Consider the following 23,193-nt stretch of genomic DNA (forward strand, 5'->3'; position numbering starts at 1 on the left):
TTTGCTACTGTAATATGTTTTTATATTCAGTATTCTGCACAGTCATTTCAATCTAATTCCGTTATAGTCCATGCCAAAACTACAGCTGACCAGTATGAGCAAGGCTGGGTTCTGAACTCCATGAGAAGTTTATGAGGGGCTTGACTCTCATTTACAGGGTTACTAGTTATACAAATATAGCTAAACCAATATAGTTATACTGGTATAACTCCCTGTGCAGGCACTTTTATTCTGGCATAAAACCACTCTTATGCTGGAATCAGTGTCTTTTTTTTTTCTGCTTAGCTTAAAATCCATCCCAAAGCGAAGTAAACTAAACCGAAAAAAACTCATTCAGACCAAAATAAGAATGTCCACATGGGGTGTTATATCACCTTAGCTTATACCAGTATAACTTTCCCATGTAGACAAAGCCTTAGTGGAAATGAGACTCAGACCTGGGGTCGCTGTCTGGAGAGCACTTTATTAAAAAGGTTAATAGTGCAATGAGTGTGACATCAGAAAAGGGCTCTGGTCAGCTGTAACGTGATCAGAGAAGCCAACTGATATTCAGATTAGTGGGGCTGGCGGACAGACCGAGGAAGAGAGAGAGAAAAAGCTCTGTTATAAATACACTTCCTACACAATTTAGAAAAGGCAGGTCTGAAAACAAGTGCAGAGCAAAGCATTTAATGCAATGCCATTGGCATTTTGGGCGACTACTCTGTAATTTGGGGTAGTTACTAACATTATCATCATCATCATCATCATCCACATATTTAGGAAAAATAAACATTTGTTTTGTGCTAATTCTATGGTAATCAGGGTGATTGTACTGTACTTAGCTACTGTTTGTTACCATGGTTATTTCTAGTGGTTCTTGGTTATTAATGTCCTAGAAGACTCAACAGTCTTCAGCATGCTTTCAGCTACCCCTACTCCAGTAATCACAAGTAATCGATTTTTATTTTAATGATTTATCACGTGGTTTTGTCAGCAAAAATAGATTTGCTCTATATCAGTTGAACATAAAACTACTTTATACCTATCTGGTGGTGTAAAGGGCCCTAAAATGGGCATAATTTACATTCACTTTAAAGCCAATTCATGTCATCATAGTGGTGTAAAGCAGCCTTCATGAAACTGAGAATCAGGCCTCCCCTGATTTTTTCCTGGTTTATAATCCAATAAGGATAAATTGTGTTGCAATAGCTAATATGAAACAAACTAATGTATGAAACAGAGGGCAACCTGGAAGAGATTTTTTTAATAAGTTCCGGAAGCTATTCTTAGCCTTTAAAGGAAAAAATCATAGAAATGTAGTGGCACGTGTCCATTTGTATATACTATTACACCATGATCAGGAGTAAGGAGCACATTTGCTCACAAGTTCGAAGACTCTGAGTTCTAATCCTATCTTGCCATTTACTCACCATGTGAGTGGCTACCCTCTGCCTTAGTTTTTCTTTCTGTAAAATAGGGATAATAATGCTTAACAACCACCTCAAGGAATTGGGAGGATTAGCCAGTTAATATTTATAAAGTGTATTGACCATATAAAATACTCAATGCAGCTCAGCACACAAATAGAGATGACACCTACCCCATGGATCTTACAGTCTAATTTCAATGGGAACTGTGTGTCTAAACTCTCTAGACAACTTTGAAAATCTCAGCCTTACGCCCCAATCCTGCGACTCCATCCAGTAGTTCTGAGCCATTATACCCTCGGTATTCTGCACAGGTATAAGGACCTGCAGTGGCAGATCCCTTTACAGGATCTGAGTCTGAAGACAGATGCTGGTAAGACAAGATGCACTGGGAGAGCCAAAGAAAGATGTTAGCGTAGATTTCTTTTTTTCCTCTTTCCTTCCCTCTCATTTCCTGTTATAGCATGTTGGGGTGGAGATGGCATTTGATTAACTTGATTTTATCTTGTGAACTTCACAGAAGAAATATACCAGACCTGGAAAGTATAATGAGATGCATCAGAGAAAAGAGAAGTGATTATATTAAGATATACATCCAAAATATTTTAATTTCTAGATGAACCCGATAGCCTGGTAAAGTTTGTAGCTAAGACTCATTCAGGACTATTTATACAGTGTGATATGCCAAAGTATACCAGGGAGTGACATTCCATATGAAGGACTGATAGAACCGCAGATAGTTTCTAGCAGGGATGGAAATTTTTTTACAGTAAGACACCTACCTAAAGGCTAATTCGTCCCTGAAGTAACTCTGATGAAGTCTCCTAAACCAGTGGAGTTACTCCACAGATGAATATATCCCCTCATGTCTTATTTCAATAAATGAGACTGGCCTTTCAGATATGGTGATGAACCATTTCAGTAGGTTTACTCAGTATTAACTATATCACTCTACAAGGCAGATAGAATTGGGCTTGTGTTGATTCAGATCTAATCCCACAATTGGGGGTGTTCTGATCCAGGGCCTTTGTGCAGTCTGTTATAGATGAAAGGGAAGCTACAGCAATGCGACCGGGGTTTTGATTCTACACCATGCTGTCCTTCTTCTTGGCCATGTGTCCCTCTTCTCCCACTGTAAATATGGCTATACAAATAATAGAGGGAGGTAAATGTACCCATTGTTTTCCATTTAATCATAGGTGTTTGGAACTGAGGTGTATGTTCACCCTCACCTCTAAATTTTAAACATTGGCCAAGGCTGCAGAGTTTGCCTCTGGACCCAGACTTTCCCAAAGTTTGGGGATTGTCCAGATCAGGGTTGCATAATAAACGCATGTACAGAACTTAGGAAAAGTTCTAAACCACATCAGTGAACATCTGGCGCACCAAAGAAGTCTAAGGATTTGACTTTTCATTTACAGAATCAGAGGGGAATGGCCACAGTATTAGGTTTACATCTTAACAAAATATATTTAAACCATGATCTATTATGTCATATAAGAGGCTAATTGATATGAAAAAAACATTGGTCCTGATTCTCCACTCACTTACACCAGTGTAAATCAGGAGTAAATCTGCTGCAGTCAATGGATTTACAACAATGTAAGTCAGAAGAAAATCAAGCCCATTATCTTTAAGGTAAGGTCTTCAGACATGAATGAACCTCAAAACAATCCTGGACTCAGACAGGGAGCCTTAGTTCTGCTGTACTACAAAACTTCATAACCCCCTGGACATTACCAGATATCTGAACTACAAATGAATTGCACATATGTGACAACCTTGATAGCCTAACAGAGTGACAGAAGAGTGGAAAGCTTCCCAGAAATCTCCCTGAGGGAAAAGCCAAGAATTGTCTAATGTGGATAAATAGGTTAAAAGGATATCCCCATCTTGGATTTTGATAAATTTAGGATTGGACAGGTTGAATGAGAAAGAGGTAGCCCTAAGCAGAAGCTTATATTTAGGGCGAGATGTCAACTGAGCTAAAAACAGGCTCAAAGCTGAGGCATATGATTTAATCAAGGAATCTGACAGACTCAATGGAAACTTCTTTGATGAGAAGCTGAGAATAAAAGTGACAATGTCAATAAATGGAGTTGATTTCTTTGCTTGGTCCAAGAAACAAAGTTTTTGACTAAATGGAAGAGTCAGAGCATTTTCAAAAACATTTCATCTGTCCAATAGAAGACCAATATTTGGGCTCAAGATTCTGAGATGCTTGTAATTCAAATTGAGGGAATGTTGGTATCCATCAGCAGTTCACTGAATTAACTGAAGAACCTAAGAAAGGAGGCAGGTCTTCTCCCCCGGGAGCTTGTAGCCTACTATAGTGCCCAATTTCTCCTGTTGAGATTACTTGGTTCTGGATATGGATTGTTGGCATGGGTTAAACCATAACATGAAGCAGGTGATAGCAAACCATGATGAAAACCAGATATGCTAAACTCAGAAGTAGAATCTGTGTGTAATTTGTTTTGTGTTCATCAGAGTCCTACAGGTAGATTGATTGTCCACAAGAAAGATAAATGATATGCTGTAGTTTCCATAGGGCATCAGTAGTTAACTCAGGATTAGAATATTTCACAGCTCTATTCTCATGGTCCTGAGGTATATGACTTTACTTCCTTGTACTCCATTGAAATGACTGTCTTATGGTTTTATGATACCTAAGTGTGTATTTTATGCAATACTTAAGGAGTTAATTAAAAGCTCCCTTTCTATATGCAGCTATGCACAAAATACAGGGAGGTAATTTTAGCATATGGGTTTCCATTAACTCATATGTAGGCTTGGCAGAATTCAATTTTTATAATTTCAACAGATAATATCAGTGTTTACTTCAAAGCATTTTTTTAGTTTTTGTCCATTTAAATTTTCACGGTTCTTCAAAATTCTGGGTTTTAAGCATTTTTATTATTTATTTAAATTTTCACAGTTGTGGGAAGTTATGGAGGGTCAGATAATGGGTGGGGTGGACAATAATTATTTCATGACAGTAGATGCTGAAATTGAAAAAGTTAAAGCTTTTACTGCTAAAATACAAATTGTCAACATCACATGTCAAAATATACAAACTAAAGATCCGTAAATCAAACACTAATAAGTTCTCAAGCAGGATTTTTCTCACTTGACCTATCTGTAAATATAGATGATCATCGATAGAAATATTTTTTCGTTAATTGTGTGCGTACGGTGAAATCAGCATTTACGGATAAAAATCTAATCCTTCCAAGCCTACTCATATGTGAACAATCCTCAGTCCCCGGAAAAATCATGGAGCAGGTCCTCAAGGAATCAATCCTGAAGCACTTACACGAGAGGAAAGTGATCAGGAACAGTCAGCATGGATTCACCAATGGTAGGTCATGCCTGACTAATCTAATAGCCTTTTATGATGAGATTACTGATTCTGTGGATGAAGGGAAAGCAGTGGATGTATTGTTTCTTGACTTTAGCAAAGCTTTTGACACGGTCTCCCACAGTATTCTTGTCAGCAAGTTAAAGAAGTATGGGCTGGATGAATGCACTGTAAGGTGGGTAGAAAGTTGGCTAGATTGTCGGGCTCAACGGGTAGCGATCAATGGCTCCATGTCTAGTTGGCAGCCGGTGTCAAGTGGAGTGCCCCAGGGGTCGGTCCTGGGGCCGGTTTTGTTCAATATATTCATAAATGATCTGGAGGATGGTGTGGATTGCACTCTCAGCAAATTTGCGGATGACACTAAACTGGGAGGAGTGGTAGATACGCTGGAGGGCAGGGATAGGATACAGAGGGACCTAGACAAATTGGAGGATTGGGCCAAAAGAAACCTGATGCGGTTCAATAAGGATAAGAGCAGGGTCCTGCACTTAGGACGGAAGAACCCAATGCACAGCTACAGACTAGGGACCGAATGGCTAGGCAGCAGTTCTGCGGAAAAGGACCTAGGGGTTACAGTGGACGAGAAGCTGGATATGAGTCAGCAGTGTGCCCTTGTTGCCAAGAAGGCCAATGGCATTTTGGGATGTATAAGTAGGGGCATAGCGAGCAGATCGAGGGACGTGATCGTTCCCCTCTATTCGACATTGGTGAGGCCTCATCTGGAGTACTGTGTCCAGTTTTGGGCCCCACACTACAAGAAGGACGTGGATAAATTGGAGAGAGTCCAGCGAAGGGCAACAAAAATTATTAGAGGTCTGGAACACATAACTTATGAGGAGAGGCTGAGGGAACTGGGATTGTTTAGTCTGCGGAAGAGAAGAATGAGGGGGGATTTGATAGCTGCTTTCAACTACCTGAGAAGTGGTTCCAGAGAGGATGGTTCTAGACTATTCTCAGTGGTAGAAGAGGACAGGACAAGGAGTAATGGTCTCAAGTTGCAGTGGGGGAGGTTTAGGTTGGATATTAGGAAAAACTTTTTCACTAAGAGGGTGGTGAAACACTGGAATGCGTTACCTAGGGAGGTGGTAGAATCTCCTTCCTTGGAAGTTTTTAAGGTCAGGCTTGACAAAGCCCTGGCTGGGATGATTTGATTGGGGATTGGTCCTGCTTTGAGCAGGGGGTTGGACTACATGACCTCCTGAGGTCCCTTCCAACCCTGATATTCTATGATTCTATGATTCTATGAATACTCATAGTCCAGTCTGCAAAATCATATAGCTCAAAGGATAAAAAGGTTATGGTTGGTCTTTCTTTGTTCACTGAGTAAAGCTACAATTTTGTCACGGAGGTCGCATAAGTCATGGAATCCGTATCTTCCAAAGACCTCCGTGGCTTCAGCCTGCAGCAGCTGGGAGATGCAGGGTCCCACTACCTCCCGTGACTCAGCCAGAGGAGGCGAGGGCCCCTGAGTTCCGAGCTGCCACAAGCAGTGGGGATACCCCGCAACTTCCAGCCCCCGTGGGTGGCGGGGGACCCCCACAGCTTCCAGCTGCCATGGGTGGCAGGGGGTACCCCGGAGCTCCCAGCGGCCAGGGGCGGCAGGAGTACACCACTGCTCCTGGCCACCTTGGGTGGCACAGGGCTCTGAGCCACCGTGGGCAGCAGGGGGGACCCTGCAGTCTGGCTTGGCCCCACGCAGCTTCCAGCTGCTGCGAGAGGCAGGGGAGCCCACATCTCGGAGCAGCAGCAGAGCGAGAACCTGGAGCTCCAAGCCCCCATGGGTGGTGGGGGGCCCCAGAGCTCCCAGCTGGCCCCGGAGCTGCCCAGCACTCCCCATTTTGTCATGGATACTTTTAGTAAAAGTCAGGGACAGGTCAGGCGCTTCTGTGAATTTTTCTTTATTGCCCTGGACCTGTCCCTGACTTTTACGAAAAATATCTGTGACAAAATCTTACTCTTAACTATGGGTTGTATACTCCAGGCCAAAGTGGTTGGTTTCTTCATCGAGAGAAAATAGCCCTCTCTTCCTTCAGGAATGGACCAGATAGCCCACGACTCTTGGGGGGAAGCATAGAAAAGAACCTAGGCCATAGAACTGAAAGAACTGGATACACTGATGGTTTACTGCAGCCTTTCTGAAAAGAAAGAAAAAAAGAATGCTACCATTCTTAAGTAACGTTAAAACATAACATTAGTTTTTCTTTTACATGTTTTACGATTGAGGGAAGAGGCTCATTGGTGTCTAAAATCTTCCAGAGCTGTCAGATAACTTACAAAGCTCTTTGAAGGCACTGCTACTCCATGAACAAGACAGAAACCATCAAGATAATTGTCTGATACAAGTCTTTTGTTAGAGTAATAGATTTTGTACTGTCATGATTCCTGAATTATGGCCATATGTACTGGTGAATGCTGAAACATGTAAATGGTAATTCATCATTAACTATGTATAAGAAACTAAATTATTCTTTTCAGTACTGTTCTTGTATCTGAGACATGATACGTTACATTATGCTGTAATTTATAGATGCACTGTGAATCAGTCAAAAAGCTGAATTTTCTTACAACACATACAGTTTAATGTTTAGCCTGAGCTTCTCTTGTTCATTCAACTTTCCTTTAATTATAGTTTACTTCCCCAGGGACAATTATTCACTGCAATGTCTGAGATGCACAGCATCTGTTTTCCAAAATAGGAGACGTAGTTTAAAAAAGCAATTTAGGACTGGCCCTATAGGTCAGAACTATTCCTGTTGCTAACCCGCTGTGTAATCTTGAGGAAATCACCTACCATCTCTGTGCCTCTATTTACCTTTCTGTAAAAAATTGGACAGGAAAAATCATAAACATTTAAATTTAATTTTTCTTCCTTCCTCCTTTTTGGGTGAAAATTTGAAATTTCTACTGAAAGTTACATCAAAATTTCTAACTTTGAAAATTTTCAGCTAGCTCTAATCCAACCCAATGGAGTTAAATCATTTGTACATAAATACAACGGTGACCATTTATTTTGGTCAGTTGTGCTATGTTAGGCATGTATTAGGGGATAATTCAATTACTGGTCATAGAAAGTTGCTATTTAATTAGAAAAGAGGAGGTCAAAATTCTGTATGCAATAATAGAAGGAAAAGACATAGGAAAAGTGGCTCCAAATAGAATTTTGTGATTTAGCTATTGTTATTGACACTATAAGCACAACCATGGCCTGTACAAGCTATAATATACAGCCTGGTGATCAAAGAGATAGCATGATCAGCTGTTTATTTCAATCAAAGTGTTAGGAGCAAACTTAATTAAAATCAGACAGACTCTGTATTGCAATATAAAGGCAGGGGGGGAAACAGGATAAGCATTTGTGCTCAAGAAACAAACCTTCTTAATTGATTTTCCTGGAAAAAGCTTTCTAGTCTCAGAAAAGTTTTCCCCAGCTTGATGTCCATTTCCAACGGCTTTGTCTCTCACTACATCTGTAAGACATAGACGCTGTGTATTGTTTTATCTCCCAGGGAGGATATCCTTTCTTCATGATGTAACTCTACCTCTAAATTACTTTAGAGTTCAGATTCCTGGAGTTGTAGTGGATATATGGCAATCTGGGTTGCAATTTACAATAAACCATTTTCTGATACCACTTTTGTGATGTAACACTGAAAGTATGTTGCAGAATAGGCTGCTTTGCAGTAATATGGTGAGAAAGGTTTATATTGTATTGGCAAACTCTTCATTATTTATTGTACAGAGTGTACTGTTGTGATCTTTTTTTCTTTCACTACCATAGAACTGTTGAAAGTCACTCAATTAATTTGTGTTCCTATACTATGTGTTCTGATCTGTACTTTGGATCTGGTAATTCTTGTTATGGTGCAAAATTGTAGTGTTTGGATGTACAACGTTTTATTCTAATACCATTGAATGTGCGACTAGGTGCATTGGCCTTTCACCGCTCAAGATTTGAGTTCAAATCCTGAGCATAGATTATTTGTGAAAATGAGCAGAGCTGGCTGAAGAGTGTTTTGGTTTTTTAAGAAAAATGGGTTTTCATGAAAAAGATTTGGTTTTCTTGAAATTTTTAGTATTTTAGTTGAAAAATCAAGAACAATTTTTTTTTAATTTTTGGCTTATATATAAGAACATAATAATGGCCACACTGGGTCAGACAGCGGACCAGCTAGACCAGTATCCTATCTTCCGACAGAAGCCATTGCCAGATGCTTCAAAGGAAATGAACAGAACAGGGAAATCATCAAGCGATCGATCTCCTGTTGTCCAGTTCCAGCATCTGTCAGTCCGAGGCCTAGGGCCATCCAGAACATAGGGTTACATCCCTGACCATCTTTACTACTAGCCACTGATGGGCCTATCCTCCATGAATTTATCTAATTCTGTTTAGAATCCAGTTATAATTTTGGCTTTCACAACATCTCCTAGCAATGAGTTCCACAGGTTTTGTGAAGAAGTACTTCATTGTGTTTGGTTTAAAACCTGCTGCGTTATTAATTTCATTGGGTGACCCCAGTTCTTGTGTTATGTGAAGGGGTAAATAACACTTCCTTATTCACTTCTCCATTCAAATCCTCATTCATTATTGTATAGACATCTATCATATCCCTCCGCTTAGTCGTCTCTTTTCCAAACTAAATAGTCCAAGTCTTTTTAATCTCTCCTCATATGGAAGCTGTTCCATACCCTTAATCATTTTTGTTTCCCTTCTCTCTATCTTTTCTATTTCTAATATATCTTTTTTGAGATGGAGTGACTAGAACTGCAAGCAGTATTAAAAGTGTAGGGGTACCATGGATTTATACAGGGGCATTATGATATTTTCTACCTTATTATCTATCCCTTTCCTAACGGTTTCTAACATTCTGTTTGCTTTTTTGACTGCTGCTGCACATTGAGTGGATGGTTTCAGGGAACTATCCACAGTGACTCCAAGATCTCTTTCTTGAGTGGTAACAGCTATTTAGATCCTATAATTTTGTATGTATAGTATGTAAACTTTGCCACCTCGTTGTATACCCCTTTTTCCAGATGATTTATGAAGATGTTGAATAGGACTGATCCCCGCACAGATCTCTAGGGGACACCGCTATTTACCTCTCTCCATTCTGAAAACGGACCATTTATTCCAACCCTTTGTTTCCTGTCTTTTTACCAGTTACTGATATATGAGAACCTTCCCTCTTATCCCAGGACAACTTACTTTGCTTAAGAGCCTTTGGTAAGGGGCCTTGTCAAAGGCTTTCTGAAAATCCAAGAACACTATATCCACTGCCTCACACTTGTCCATATGTTGATCCCCTCAAAGAATTCTAACAGATTGGTGAGGGATGATTTCCCTTTACAAAAGCCGTGCTGACTCTTCCCCAACAAACTGTGTTCATCTGTGTCTGATAATTCTGTTCTTTGCTACAGTTTCAACCAGTTTGCCTGGTACTGATGTTTGCCTTATTGGCCTGTAATTGCCAGGATCGCCTCTGGAGCCTTTTTAAAAAATTGGTGTCACATTAGCTATCCTCCCGTCATCTGGTACAGAAGCTGATATAAGTGATAGGTTATATACCCCAGGTAGTAGTTCTGCAGTTTCGTGTCTGAGTTCCGTCAGAACTCTTGGATGAATCTCGTCTGGCCCTGGAGACTTATTACTGTTTAATTTATCAATTGGTTTGTATTTTCTTCCTTGACAGTAAATTTGTCAATTGAGCATATTGTATTATTCTGCATTGTAACAAAGCTTTTTATAACAGAGAGGGTTTTATGAGTTCATAAGTCTGATTAGAATAACAATACTTTAGCATTTAGGAAGGCTGGTCTTATGGCTGAAGCACAAGATTGGGAGACCAGAGATCTAGGTTGTACTCTCTGCCCAACCACAGACTTCTTGTGTGGCTTTGAGCAAGTCACTTATGGCACAGCTACACAGCAAAAAACAAACTCTGTGGCAGCAAGTCTCAGAGCCCAGGTCACCTACCTCAGGCTCACGGAGCTCACTCTACGGGGCTAAACCTAGCAGTGTAGACACCCTTCTTCCTTGCCCAGAAAGGTAAACTGTGGCAGAGAAATTAAGACACTAATCCAAAGTCACACACAAAGAGACATTAAGACCGGGATTTAGCATATAGGAGATCCTGACATCCAGTCCTATATATACGCACCTAAAAGCAGACCTTTGCCAGGGACAACATACTTTTTTTAAAATGCACTTTGTTTCTAGTCTTTGAATTTGAATATTTAAAACATCTATAATATAAACCGGCCATTCTCAGGCAAGTGAAAAGATTTTTCTAGCATAACAGAGGCCCCACGAGGCAACTTTAAAATGTACATCCTTTTCGACCTCTCGACAGGCTACAGCTGAGTTACAGTGACTGGGAAGAAGGCGGTGGGATGGCTTCTTTCAGTGACATATGCCATAATAGCATATGCCTGTTGATTGGACAGCTCAGTTCATTGTTCATCACGGCTAACCCTTAATACAAATGAAGATCTGAGCTTTTAAACAATCAAAGGTTAAAGACGATGACAGCCATTCATGTGGTCTCATTATATTATGTTGGTTGCAGTACATCTGAGATATATTTATAACCTTAGTTCATAAAGTTGGAATTCCAGTAAATGAGTTCGCTCTTCAAAGGTTAAATATTTATGTCCTTATTTTCTGTCTGTAACAGTCTGCAGTTATGAACACATACTAACTAATGAACAATGGTGGCAAGTATCATAATATAAATAAGAATTTGGAGTTAGCCTAGCAAGTCCTAAAGGCAACGACTGAGGTTTCTCCCCAGGCAACCCACTTCCCCTTACTATCATGTTGATTTTCATGGTGGCTCATTTTTTATGCCATACTTTAAATCATTAGAGAATTTTTATATATTAACCGCTAGACAGCACTGAGTGTGTAGAACCCAAGACAGGGCCAGATCCTTAGCTGGTGTAAATAGACATAGCTCCACAATGGAGCTGCAGCAGTTTACACTAGCTGAGGGTCTGGCCCTTAGTACTTGCTTACATTTTCTCATTGAAAGCCTTTCGGTGCCAACACACATTTCTGAGTGATGTAGCTGACACTCCAAATTTTAATATTTTGTAGAAACAATGGTAGCTAGTGACCTCTATAGTTAGTTTCTATTCTAGCTCCTTTTTTCAGTCATTTCCACCCCATGTCCAAAATACCATGCAGTGTTTTTTTCTCCCCACAGAATCAAATACCTATGTGAATCACCTTCTAGAGCACGCAGCCCGTCAGAATAATCCGCTGGCAGGCCGTGAGACAGTTTGTTTACATTGACCGTCTGCAGGCATGGCTGCCCGCAGCTCCCAGAGGCCATATTTCACAGTTCCTGGCCAATGGGAGCTGCGGGAAGAGGTGGCCAGCATGTCCCTGCAGTCCCATGCCGCTTCCCCAGCTCCCATTGGCCAGGAACAGCAAACCACGGCCACTGGGAGCTGCGGGCAGCCGTGCCTGTGGACGGTCAATGTAAACAAACTGTCTCACGACCTGCCAGTGGATTACCCTGACGGGCCGCGTGCAGCCCACAGGCTGCAGGTTGCCCACCACTGTTCTAGGAGAATGTAGTGTTCATTTTATTCCAGCGTCCCTGGATACCATTGGTATGAAAAACACAGAGAAAACTATTCTTATCATAGTTTAAGTATTAGAACAACATTGAGTAACAAGGCCAGATCCAAACACCAGTGGAAAGATTCCCATTGACTTCGATGGGTTTTGGATCAGGGTCATAACAAATATTTGTCAGCATACATAAGACATCTATGTGTTCACTTTAGTTTGTTGCACAGCACCAGAATGACACCTAAGCAAGTCAGTAGCTCTACTGGACATTATGAGGGTGTTAATATGTAACTGGAGAAGAGTGAAAATAAATTGTAGGAAAAAATGCCCCAAAACAGTATGTGATCAAGTAATTAAAGACTCTATTGTAATAGAAAAGGCAGCTGGCAGGACATTCTCTGTGAAGGCTCCAGGACTCTGGAACTCATTCCATCCACCCATGCCCACCTTTCCTTGGTTCAAAATAGCCCAGATTTGGTAATCTTACAGATGCACTGCAAAAGACACATTTGATAGGGTTTTTGAAGAAGGATGAGAGTCTACTCCCCACATCAAGGAAGGGACAGAAAGGAATCATAGTAGGGGACTGGCTGGCCAAGTTCCTCTTGAATTGATTATTTTAATGTTGCTGAAATGTAATGATATTGTTAATGGTATGTTAAAATGCCTAGAGTCTTGGATAGGCCTCTTTATAGTTATTTAAATTTAAATAAATAAATAAATAAAAATATGTTCAGTGGGGCAGAGTTAAGGATATGTATAAATTAACTTTGGTGTTTGTTGCCTTTTGAGTGCTAAATTGTTAAAATTTTAACATTCTTATACTATGAATTTTTAAATGGAATTTTAGTCTTATGTTGAAATTAAAAAGGTAAAGAGGTAAGATATTACCTGTTAAAACCTTCTTGTGGGATGTTCCATTTCAACCACACCTCTATTTCTCCATGGTATGGAAGGGATATCAAAGGAGGAAAGGTTCAAAATGTTCCTTAGAAGAAAAGACTGTAGGTTTGAGTTAATTATGATTTCTAAGCACCTAAAGAGAGCATATGAGTACCAAAGGACATGACTTATCCTATCAACAAGGGAAACTATAATGTGTGACAATGATTTGAAGCTTAGACTTAAGTCTTATACATATAATACTATGAAGGACTCTGAAACATATTGTCATGTTAACATATTGTCATGTCAAGATCTTACCAAATAAGCCATTAAAGCAACACTCAGGGCGTGAAGACATCTTGGGGTTATGTGGCAATTTTATTTATCCCTTCTCTTTTGGTCTGAGAGCTTGTGGGTTCCTCTTTTAGCAGTGTAAACTGAGGGTCAGCTCCATTAGATTCTTGTCCTATTTGTACAAAAGAAGCAAGTAGTAGTGTTCATTATGTCTCAGACTCCCAGGTTTGTCTCTAAAAACAGTGCAAATGTGTGGAGTATAAATGCCTAGTCAACACAGACTCCCCCAAACTAAACTAGCAGTTTTTCAAGCTCAGTGCTATTTTCTTCAGATTCATAGAATATCAGGGTTGGAAGCGACCTAAGGAGGTCATCTAGTCCAACCCCTGCTCAAAGCAGGACCAATTCCCCTGAATTTCTGCCCCAGATCCCGAAATGGACCCCTCAAGGATTGAACTCACAACCCTGGTGTAGCTGGCCAATGCTCAAACCACTGAGCTATCCCTAATCTTGGAGATTAGTTTATTTCTGTTTCCATGATCTGTGAACTATCCCATCCATGCTATGATGTCTCCATTCATGGCTTCAAAGAGAAAAACATGGCAAGATACTCAAGACCACCAAGCTTACTGAGTTAAATGTGTGCGTCTTACACCCCTCAAGTCAATGTGGCTACATATGGTGTAATTCAGTGCAGAATGTGGCCCTTTCCCTGCAGGTTCTACATGCCCCTTACAAAATGGGATATTATCCAAGAGGTAGGTGTGGGTTTCACCTAGACATGGGCCTGAACCAAATCCTTGTCCAGATGTCCCTGATTCTTGGGGAAATTTGGATCTGGATTAAAGCCTTGAGGCTCAGGCTTATCCTTAGGTCTGGAAGATAGGTCCATTAATGGCTATTAGCCAGGATGGGCAGGGATGGTGTCCCTAGCCTCTGTTTGCAAGAAGTTGGGAATGGGCAACAGGGGATGGATCACTTGATGATTCCCTGTTCTGTTCATTCCCTCTGGGGCATCTGGCATTGGCCACTTATATTCTTATGACCACGTTGCACTGTTGCTGCATTCCCTACCTTCCCCTCTGTCTATTTGAGAACCAAACTGAACTTCTCCCAGTATTTCTTCCAAGCTGCTAGCTGCTCACTCCTTCATGCCCATTGCTCCCGATTTGACTGCCTCAAAGCAGGGCCAGGCTCAGTCAGCCAGTGATACTGTAGCTATCATTCAGCTAAACCTAATACAAAAGAACAAGATTCTCCAGATGCAGTCAGTAGCAAACCTGTGGCTTTCATATCAGCATAAACTCCAGAATCTCTGCAGAACACCTCTCATTGACACAGTAGCTTTGATTTCCCGTGCTCAAAATATAGATTAGTCGATTTTTAAGGCCATTCTGACCATCTAGCCTGACCTCCTGAATAGCACAGGCCATAGATTTTCACCAAGTGATTCCTGAATCAAGTCCGCAAATTCTGGCTGAGCTAGAGCACATCTTTTAGAAAGACATCCAATCTTGATATCTGTGGCATCGGACAAAATAATTCATTAGTATTTGGGGGGCAGGGAGATTTAGCATCAGACTTGCTGTCAGTATCGGGTGTACTCAGCGTATTGTCATCATGCTGGTGTAGGGACAAACAGCAATCCCGCCAGACTTCACTGCACATATTTTGTACTTTTGTTTTTCTGAGTCTGGAAATTATGGATGAATAATGATCTCCCAATTGCCCTTCACAATCATGATATAGCCTGAGAAGTTAATAAGCCACCTCAGTAGCCCCCCTTCCCCCACCCACCCCCCCACTTCTCTGTACAGACATTTTTTGCCACATGGGTGAGCACAAAGAAATAATCAGATAGGAGATTTTTCTTCTAAATTAGGCCTCTTGTTTGTAAACTGAAAGAGTGCTAATGCAGTTCAAACTCAGCTGTGTACCACATACGCACACTCAGCTCAGGAGTATTATAAAGAGTGGGAGAATAGAAGGTTTTGTTCTATTCTTTGGTCTCTTTTTTCATATGAGAGAGCCATTCATTCAATCCCTATGCTTCTCTCTCTCTCTGGCTCTCTTGGTCTATTTCGCTCCATAATGCCAGCATTAGCTGCAAGCTGCTAGCTGTAAAAGTGCTTTGATGTTGACCCCTCACTGCCACTGACAGACCCTCATTGGTGGGTGAGTCGCGGAGCAATAAGGGCATGTGTGGGAGAGAAGAGGATGAAAGCCTGGACAGCTCGGAAGGGATAATATGAACAAATTCCTGCCTGTTCGCTTAGTTTCTTTCTTTTCTTTTTTTTTTAACTGGGTCTTCTGATTACAGAGGTTACGAACCAGTAAAACTTCAGAAATGACCACGGAAAGCATGCCGTACATGAAGAATCAGATAATTGTTCTGGCTCTAGCCTGGTAAAATTAAATCAAGCCACAAAGCAGGCAAGGGAGCATGGGGGAAGCTGAAAACATTTTTCCCTGCCAATGCATTGAAATGAGGTTTTAAAATCGAGAGATACAGTGTCCTCCTCTGCAAAATCACTTGGGGAATGTGAGGTAGGGGGGTGGGAAATACCGGTTCATGTGTGTCGGGGATATTGTTCGTTGTCCTTTGCCAGGCATAAAACAAAAGTCCGGTCAGCCTTCAAACTCACAAGGTCCATACTGTACAAGTGCACTAGAAGGGCAAAAGGGTAGGTTGAATCTCCCCTCATACCCACATTCTTGTGTAGCAGGCAGGAGGGAAGCTACTGCTCACACTCCCTGAGCACAAGGAGGAGCTGGCTTGCACTGGCAACAGCGCTCCAACCCTCAAATGGGCCAAAATGGGTGGATGAGCACATGGCCACCTGTGCCCCTCCTAGCAACTGGAGGGTCATGCTGCGCCTTTTATAAAGCTATAGCCACTAGCACTGCTGAGCATGCTCCACCCAGAACCCAGGAACGTATTTTCCCTGCCTTTGTCCTATTGAGGCATGATGTCTTTAGTCACTTCAACTTTGCACTCCCACTTCACCTCTACACCCCCGCTACGGCGGCTCTGGCTGTCATAGTCATAATTAAACCCTAAGGCTTGACATGAAATGGATAGGAATGTCAAGATTAAAGCTGATGATCTGTTGTGAACTCCTGCCTTAAAAGGGAAAGAAAGAGGAACATTCCCACAAGCTGGTAGGAGAAACATTCTGTTGGCTGAGTCTTGGAGGAGGGGTTGGCCCCAAACGGAGTGAACTGTTGGTAGTTTGCCCCAGCAGTGCATTTTGCCTTGAACAGCAGAATTTTAAATGTGTGTTACTTGTTTTGGGATTCGCAGCCTTTTACCTGTAGACCACCAGTTCAAGTCTGGGCCAAGCAATTGGTGACTTGATTTTGTTACCAAGTTGTGGCTGTTCACTGGCCTGAGTGAAACGAACTAGTTTTTGGCAAAAAGGGTCAGTTTAGTTTAAAAGGCGTCCATATCACAAAATCACCACAAACGGCATTAACCAGTAATCTTACCAGCAGTCTCTGCTCTCCTCTCTGACTCCAGCTCAAGATAGATGCTGACTATAACACATCTTGTGTTGCATTTCTTCTATTGAACAAAAAAAGATTTCAGTACAGGGCTCCCAATCAAGCAACTCTTAACAGTCCTAATCCACTAAAAAGAAACAAATCTTTCACAGACCATTAAAAATATGCATGTTTCATATAAAATGGATGTAATGGTTTAGCCTTTATGGGGAAGTTCTGTAAAATGTAATAAATGGTGATAACTTTCTATAGAATTTTTAAACCCACTTTTTGAATTCTTTAGCAGGGAAACAAAGATCTAGTTGTTTAGGAGTCATTTATATAGCATCCTAGTCATTTGATGCTAATTAAATGTTATCAGACTTTTCCTATAAAGGGTCTGGAATCATTTATCCAAGTTAAAGTGGTTTAAAAAACTGTGTAAATGTTAGAGCTGGTCGTAAATGTTAAAGCTGGTCAAAAATGTTCCACCTGAACTTCTTTCAGTGGAAAATGTCTTTTCAACCCAAACAAAAAATAATTATTGTTTTGGCCACGTTTTTCATTTTCCAGTGAAAGCTTTTTAAAACTGCATTTTGTTTCAATGAGGAAAAAAGCTCCTTTTTTTTTTCTTTTTATAAGGGAGAACAAATTAAAAAGGTAATAAAAAAGGTAATAGAGAGGGTTCCCCGCCCCCCCCCCCCACACACACACACAAATAGAAAACAATTCTACATTTTTGGGGGGAGTGATTTTTTCATAGAAAAGTGAGATCGCTATTTCACAGAAAAATTAGAACCAATTCAAACACTTTAATATCTTGCAAGCTTTGGGGGTTTTTTTTAAACCAGTTCTAGTAAACACGTAGTATCTGAAAGAGTTAGGCCAGTCATCATGACTTTAAAGATTGGCCATAACTACGTGTGGAAGCTGTATTTGCAAGCCAACTGTGTTTCCAGCCAGAAGCTGGATAAGCTATACTGTTTCTAACAGAATACCTTCTCCATTCTTCTGCCAATGACAATCCTTCTCCTTTGATTGACATCAGCTCGGTTTTGATTAATATTTTTCCTGATGTTATCTTTCAAGTCTCTCTGTGGCTCTGATTGGCCTCTGGTATGTTGCTAAGCAGCCTTAGAATTTGTTCCATCCCCATTTGGTGTGAACTCCACTGAGCACAACATTGGCAGAGTCAGCAGTGTTTTCTGTGGTCATTGAGGGAAGCAGGTCTTCATGGGGAAGCAGCAGGAGCTCCGAGGCTACATTCCACAGCTGCGAAGAGGGGACGTTTGAATCTGGATTAAGCTCCTTGACAGCTGAGTTGCAGGTGCCTGTATAGCGTCTGCACTGTGAACTGGGCCCACGATTGTAAAAAACGTTCCCTTCTCTAGTGTTTTCAATTAACCACACCTCAGGGGATCTGGATAGGCAGTTGAAGTCTCCATTGTAAAAGATTAAAAAAATATATTTGCCAGAGGTATGGCAGCTGTTTTGGTAGGTACTTTGTATTCTGTCTATCTGTGGGCTCCTGGAATCCTTACTGTTCCCTGATGTATCATTTCACTCCAGTGAAAATCACAAACGATAACTCAGGAGGCAGTAAAATTACAGGGGTCATGGAGTACCCCGGTACGCTTGAAATCAGGTCAGTAACCTCACACAGCTGGCCCCCTTATTGATAACTCTCTTTGTCCCTCTTCTCCTGCCCACCTTTCACTCTACACCTCAACTATTAAAAAAAAAAAAAAAGAGCCATACTCTCTGGAGCCAAAAAGAGGAACTGCAATTGCAACAGACACACTGAGCAGTACCCTTAGAGCTGGAATAAGTAATAACCCATAGTCTTCTGCTAATTCTGGGCCTGATCCTGCCAGGTGGTCAGCACCACCTGTGAGCTCTGAGAGGCCTGAGCTCCCACTGAAGCTGACAGAATGTTGTAGGCACTCAGCACCTCGCAGACTTGAGCCCACTTTGACTAAAGGTTCTGTTTTAAAAAGAAAAATCCACTGGTAAATACTCTGTGATAAATGGGTATAGCTGCTTTATTGGCTCCCCAGTTCTGTTTACCTGATGATAATGAACAATGAGGCTTTGCACTTCTGTAGTGCATTTCACTCAAGAATCTCAAGTAAAAGATACAGCAAACCCCTGTTATAACATTCCTCACAGATTGTACGAAACATTGCATTACATCCACATAATAGTGCCATCCCATTAGAAGAATACATGTAGCTTCCACTGTCTTAGTTTTGACATGACTGTACAATGGCGAAGGGGGGGAAATGAAGTGATGTGGAGTGGGTCAATTGAGGTGGAATCCAGGAAAGGAGTGACATCCCCACCCCAACCAAAGGCTGGGGAAGTGTTCAAATTTGTTTGCCTTTCTCCACTGTCTATACTTTAAGCCTTCCATTTCCCACCTGCGGGGCTTCATCCTGTCCCCATTAAAGTCAACGTAAGAAGGACCTGCTTCTTCACTAGAGTAAATGACGCTGCGATTCAAAAATCCATCATCACTCTTTAAGAATATTATATAACACACATGGTTTGATATCGCCAAGCCAAGCAAAAATCTACACTATTAAATGTGTGTGTGTGTGTGTGTATTGTGTAGGTGGGTAGGTGTGCTGATGGGTGGCTGTATGTATACATAGATTTACATATGTATATGTGGCATGGGTAGATTTTTGCTTGGCTTGATTACATCAGAGCATGAAACATGTACCGATCCCATATTTTAATAGCACAACCCCTCCATCGCCCCCGCCAAAAAAAATGTGGACTGTTCTTGGTTCATCCAAGTATCACACCACTAGCATCTCTCCTGCTGCTGGTCCTTCACAGTGGGAGATTTGTCATCATCTTCTCCATCACTCGTGACAGGGACAGAGCAATCTTTACTTTCAGCTGGGCAGGGTTTACCAGGTTCTTCAGTCCCTTTCCCTGTAAGCTTAGGGTGGGGGAATGGGGAAGCCACCAAAACCAGGGACCTTTGCTTTACTATGAGCTGCATTCAGCAGCTTCTCAGGTTGTTTTCCCTGGTTATGTAGGTGGGAGCTGAGTGCATTCTCAAGACTTCATTGGCTCCACAAAAGGGAATCCCAAGAAAATGTTAGGGTGTTGCTCACACTGCCAGAGTGGGTGTCACAACTAGTCCAGGGCTCAGCACACCCATGGAGTACTTACCCTACCCACAAAGCAGGGAAGCAGCCATTTGCTCTCAGGCCCTGTAGATGGTACTATTGTCCTTAGCTCATTAAGGGCAGGTTTTTTTACTTTGACTTTCAGTCCTCTGGCTTTTGTCAGTTTGTGCTGAGAAATTAAACTTGTCTAGGTATTTAAGTATAATACAGCTAAGAAAGGTCAAACAAGATTGTCTTCATTGCTTTCTAACAAACTGCAATAGGTATCTTCAAAGGACCAATTTCAGGCTTTATTATCTCACTACAATGCCCGCAAAAGGGAAGGGTCTTATGCCCAAACAGTAATGCAGACAGAGAAAAATGGATTTTTAAATTATCTACCTTTGCTTTGCAACGTGAACGTTTCAGGGTAATTATCCTGAGATAATGCCTACAAATTGCTACAGACTTTGGGTTTATAATTGCTTGTGTTCATTTAAAGTTCCCAGCAGACTAGGCCAGGAAATTCACTGCCAGTCAAGCCAAGGTGCTTAGTATACGGTAAAGGAGTTTTTCTTAAAAGCCAGACACTCAAATCAGCTTTATTTAAGAGCAATCATTCTAACTTACAGTTTGTTTGATTTTGTTGTGTTTTTGTTGTGGGAGCTAGACTGGGCTGAGTATGCTCGGCAGGTCTAACCCAAGACAGACCCATGTAAACTGGGCAAACGGAGTTTATCTTTGTACACTAATAAGATTTAGCAAAGCTACATGACACTGCCCCCCTCCCCCCCGCACACACACAGTTTGTCTATGGCTGGACAGCCTTTCCAAATGTACCAGTTATTTTAGACAACTAGATAAAATTTTGCAGTTAAATAGCCTCAGTGCTCAAGGTATTCAGTATAGGAAAATAAAAGGGAATAACCATATCTATTTATGATAGGTTTAAAAGGCAGGTTTTGGTAGCGTCCCCACTGATTATCATCTGTTAGACACACATGAGCGTCTTGTGATATCAAGAGTAAAGATGAAAGTCGTGCAATCTTATTGCAAGTCTATGGAAAATAACCTTTCCAATAGCATAGAATGAAAGTCTTCAACTCTTAATTGTCTAGAAGGGGTTCAAGTCCAATTACTTCTCTATCCAGAATTAATTGGTATTTTTGTCCTGTTATTTGCTTAGCACCATCAGTGTGCTCGGTGCTATATAGTACATAGAAATAAAGGCTATCTCTGCTCCCTTGCAGTTACATTTTAAAACATAACACATTGGAGACGAACACACTGGGAAATCAGAGACGAGGATGGACTTGGTCGTTTGATCGTTATTAGTAACTCACTTATGTATGGGCTTGTGATGTCACCCCCCGAATACATGAAAAGACATTGCTCCCTCAACTCAATTACATGATAGAGTGGCAGGAAGGAAATCAAGCCAGTTACAGGGCTTATCCTATTCCGCCGTGGTTCATGGTTTTGAAGTTTGTTCCTTTTAAAGTTGATAAGATTGTAAGTTGAAGCTAGAAATCAAAATAAACAAAATGTCAGGTGTAACTGTAGCCCTTCCACTACAGCAAACTGTCCTTGGTATCCTGCTCTCAATGGCTGCCAACAGCACTTTCCCAATACCACTGTCTGTAATTCCCACGGTCTGTTACCCAAAATGGTTGACCTGGGTAAACATGTAGATGGATGTTTGCTTGTTTGTTTCCTCATGCTATTTCTCTTCGTATATTTTCCTCCCTATTTTTCTTGTCTGACCTTTTGCAAATATTGGCTTTGTTTTGAATGTGCCCAGGTCTACATAAGAGGGTGAAGTTCGTGAAGCAAAGGTTAGAGAGAGGAAATGTCTGTGTGTCTCCAGAACTCCATGTCCGTCATCCAGGGCTGGGAGATTCAGGTAACACAACCATGGATATAGGGGGCATCCCTTTCTGATTGAAGCCCCAGACCTTGCTGAATTATTTTAAAACTTTATTCACCTCTCCCTTAAATCTTCTACATGAAATAAACATGCAGATTCCCAAGAGAAACACTGTTCTCAGTGGGCTGACGCGGTAATGGTGGCTGATTTATCTCACGTGCAGCAAAAGACTTCTATTAATAAATTAATAATGCCCAGATGTGTTCTAGGGTAGTGGCTCTCAACCTTTCCAGACTACTGAATCCCTTTCAGAAGGCTGATTTGTCTTGCATACTACCAAGTTTCACCTCACTTTAAAACTACTTGTTTCCAAAATCAGACATGCTGATTCAAAATTCAAAAGTGTCACACCACACTATTACTGAAAATTTGCTGACTTTCTCATTTTTTACCATATGATTATAAAATAAATCAATTGGGATATAAATATTGTACTTACATTTCAGTGTATCGTATATAGAGCAGTACAAACAAGTCATTGTATGAAATTTTAGTTTTTACTGATTTTGCTAGTGCTTTTTATGTAGCCTGTTGTAACACTCGGCAACCATCTAGATGAGTTGATGTACCGCCCGCAAGACTTCTGCATACCTCCAGGGGTACACGTACCCATGGTTGAAAACCACTATTCTAAGGAAACACCACACTGGATGTGTTGCCTTTGGCAATTGGTCTGTTAGAATTAGGGATTATGAAATTTCTATCACCAATTCTAATCTCTTTAAATCCCTCCTTTCCTTCCAGAACTGAACACTGCTCTTTGGTTCACAGGGATTACCCATAAACCAAGCCTTTCAGAGTCAAGATACTGTTTGACAAACTAAGACCTCCAAAGGACATCCCATCAAGTCCTGGAGTCACTGCTTGCTTCTGTTATCCTAAGGGATGGAAGGTTGGCCTCTTCTCCCCAACCTGGGGCTTTAAGGGATACCAGCAGGCTATTAACTCATCACCTCTCTTTGAGGAAGATCCACAAGGCAAGGCCACTGCCCCCTGAATTCCAAGAGTTTTTCTGTGGGACCAAGAAGCACCCTTTGAATCTGTCAGGGCAGTGAGAGAAGGCTTCTCCATGGCCCCACAGGAATGACTCACCCGCTCTTACTGCAGCAGGCTCTTCAGTCACCCACATGAGCAAT

The 23,193-nt window shown here is 41.3% G+C and overlaps 1 long non-coding RNA gene across 2 annotated transcripts in view; it reads right to left on the minus strand.

Moving 5' to 3' along the window:
• Positions 1-1,227: 1,227 nt before the first annotated feature.
• Positions 1,228-23,193, minus strand: part of LOC122461943 — a 40,115-nt gene continuing 18,149 nt past the window's right edge. For both annotated transcript variants that reach the window (XR_006284220.1, XR_006284221.1), the window contains 5 exons: positions 17,015-17,090; positions 13,550-13,697; positions 13,238-13,334; positions 8,143-8,237; positions 1,228-1,945 (listed from right to left, as the gene is read on the minus strand). This is a non-coding gene — a long non-coding RNA (uncharacterized LOC122461943). The remainder of the gene's footprint in view (positions 1,946-8,142; positions 8,238-13,237; positions 13,335-13,549; positions 13,698-17,014; positions 17,091-23,193) is intronic.

This window comes from Chelonia mydas, chromosome 10 (genome assembly GCF_015237465.2).
Source record: "Chelonia mydas isolate rCheMyd1 chromosome 10, rCheMyd1.pri.v2, whole genome shotgun sequence".
Lineage (NCBI taxonomy): Eukaryota > Metazoa > Chordata > Testudines > Cheloniidae > Chelonia > Chelonia mydas.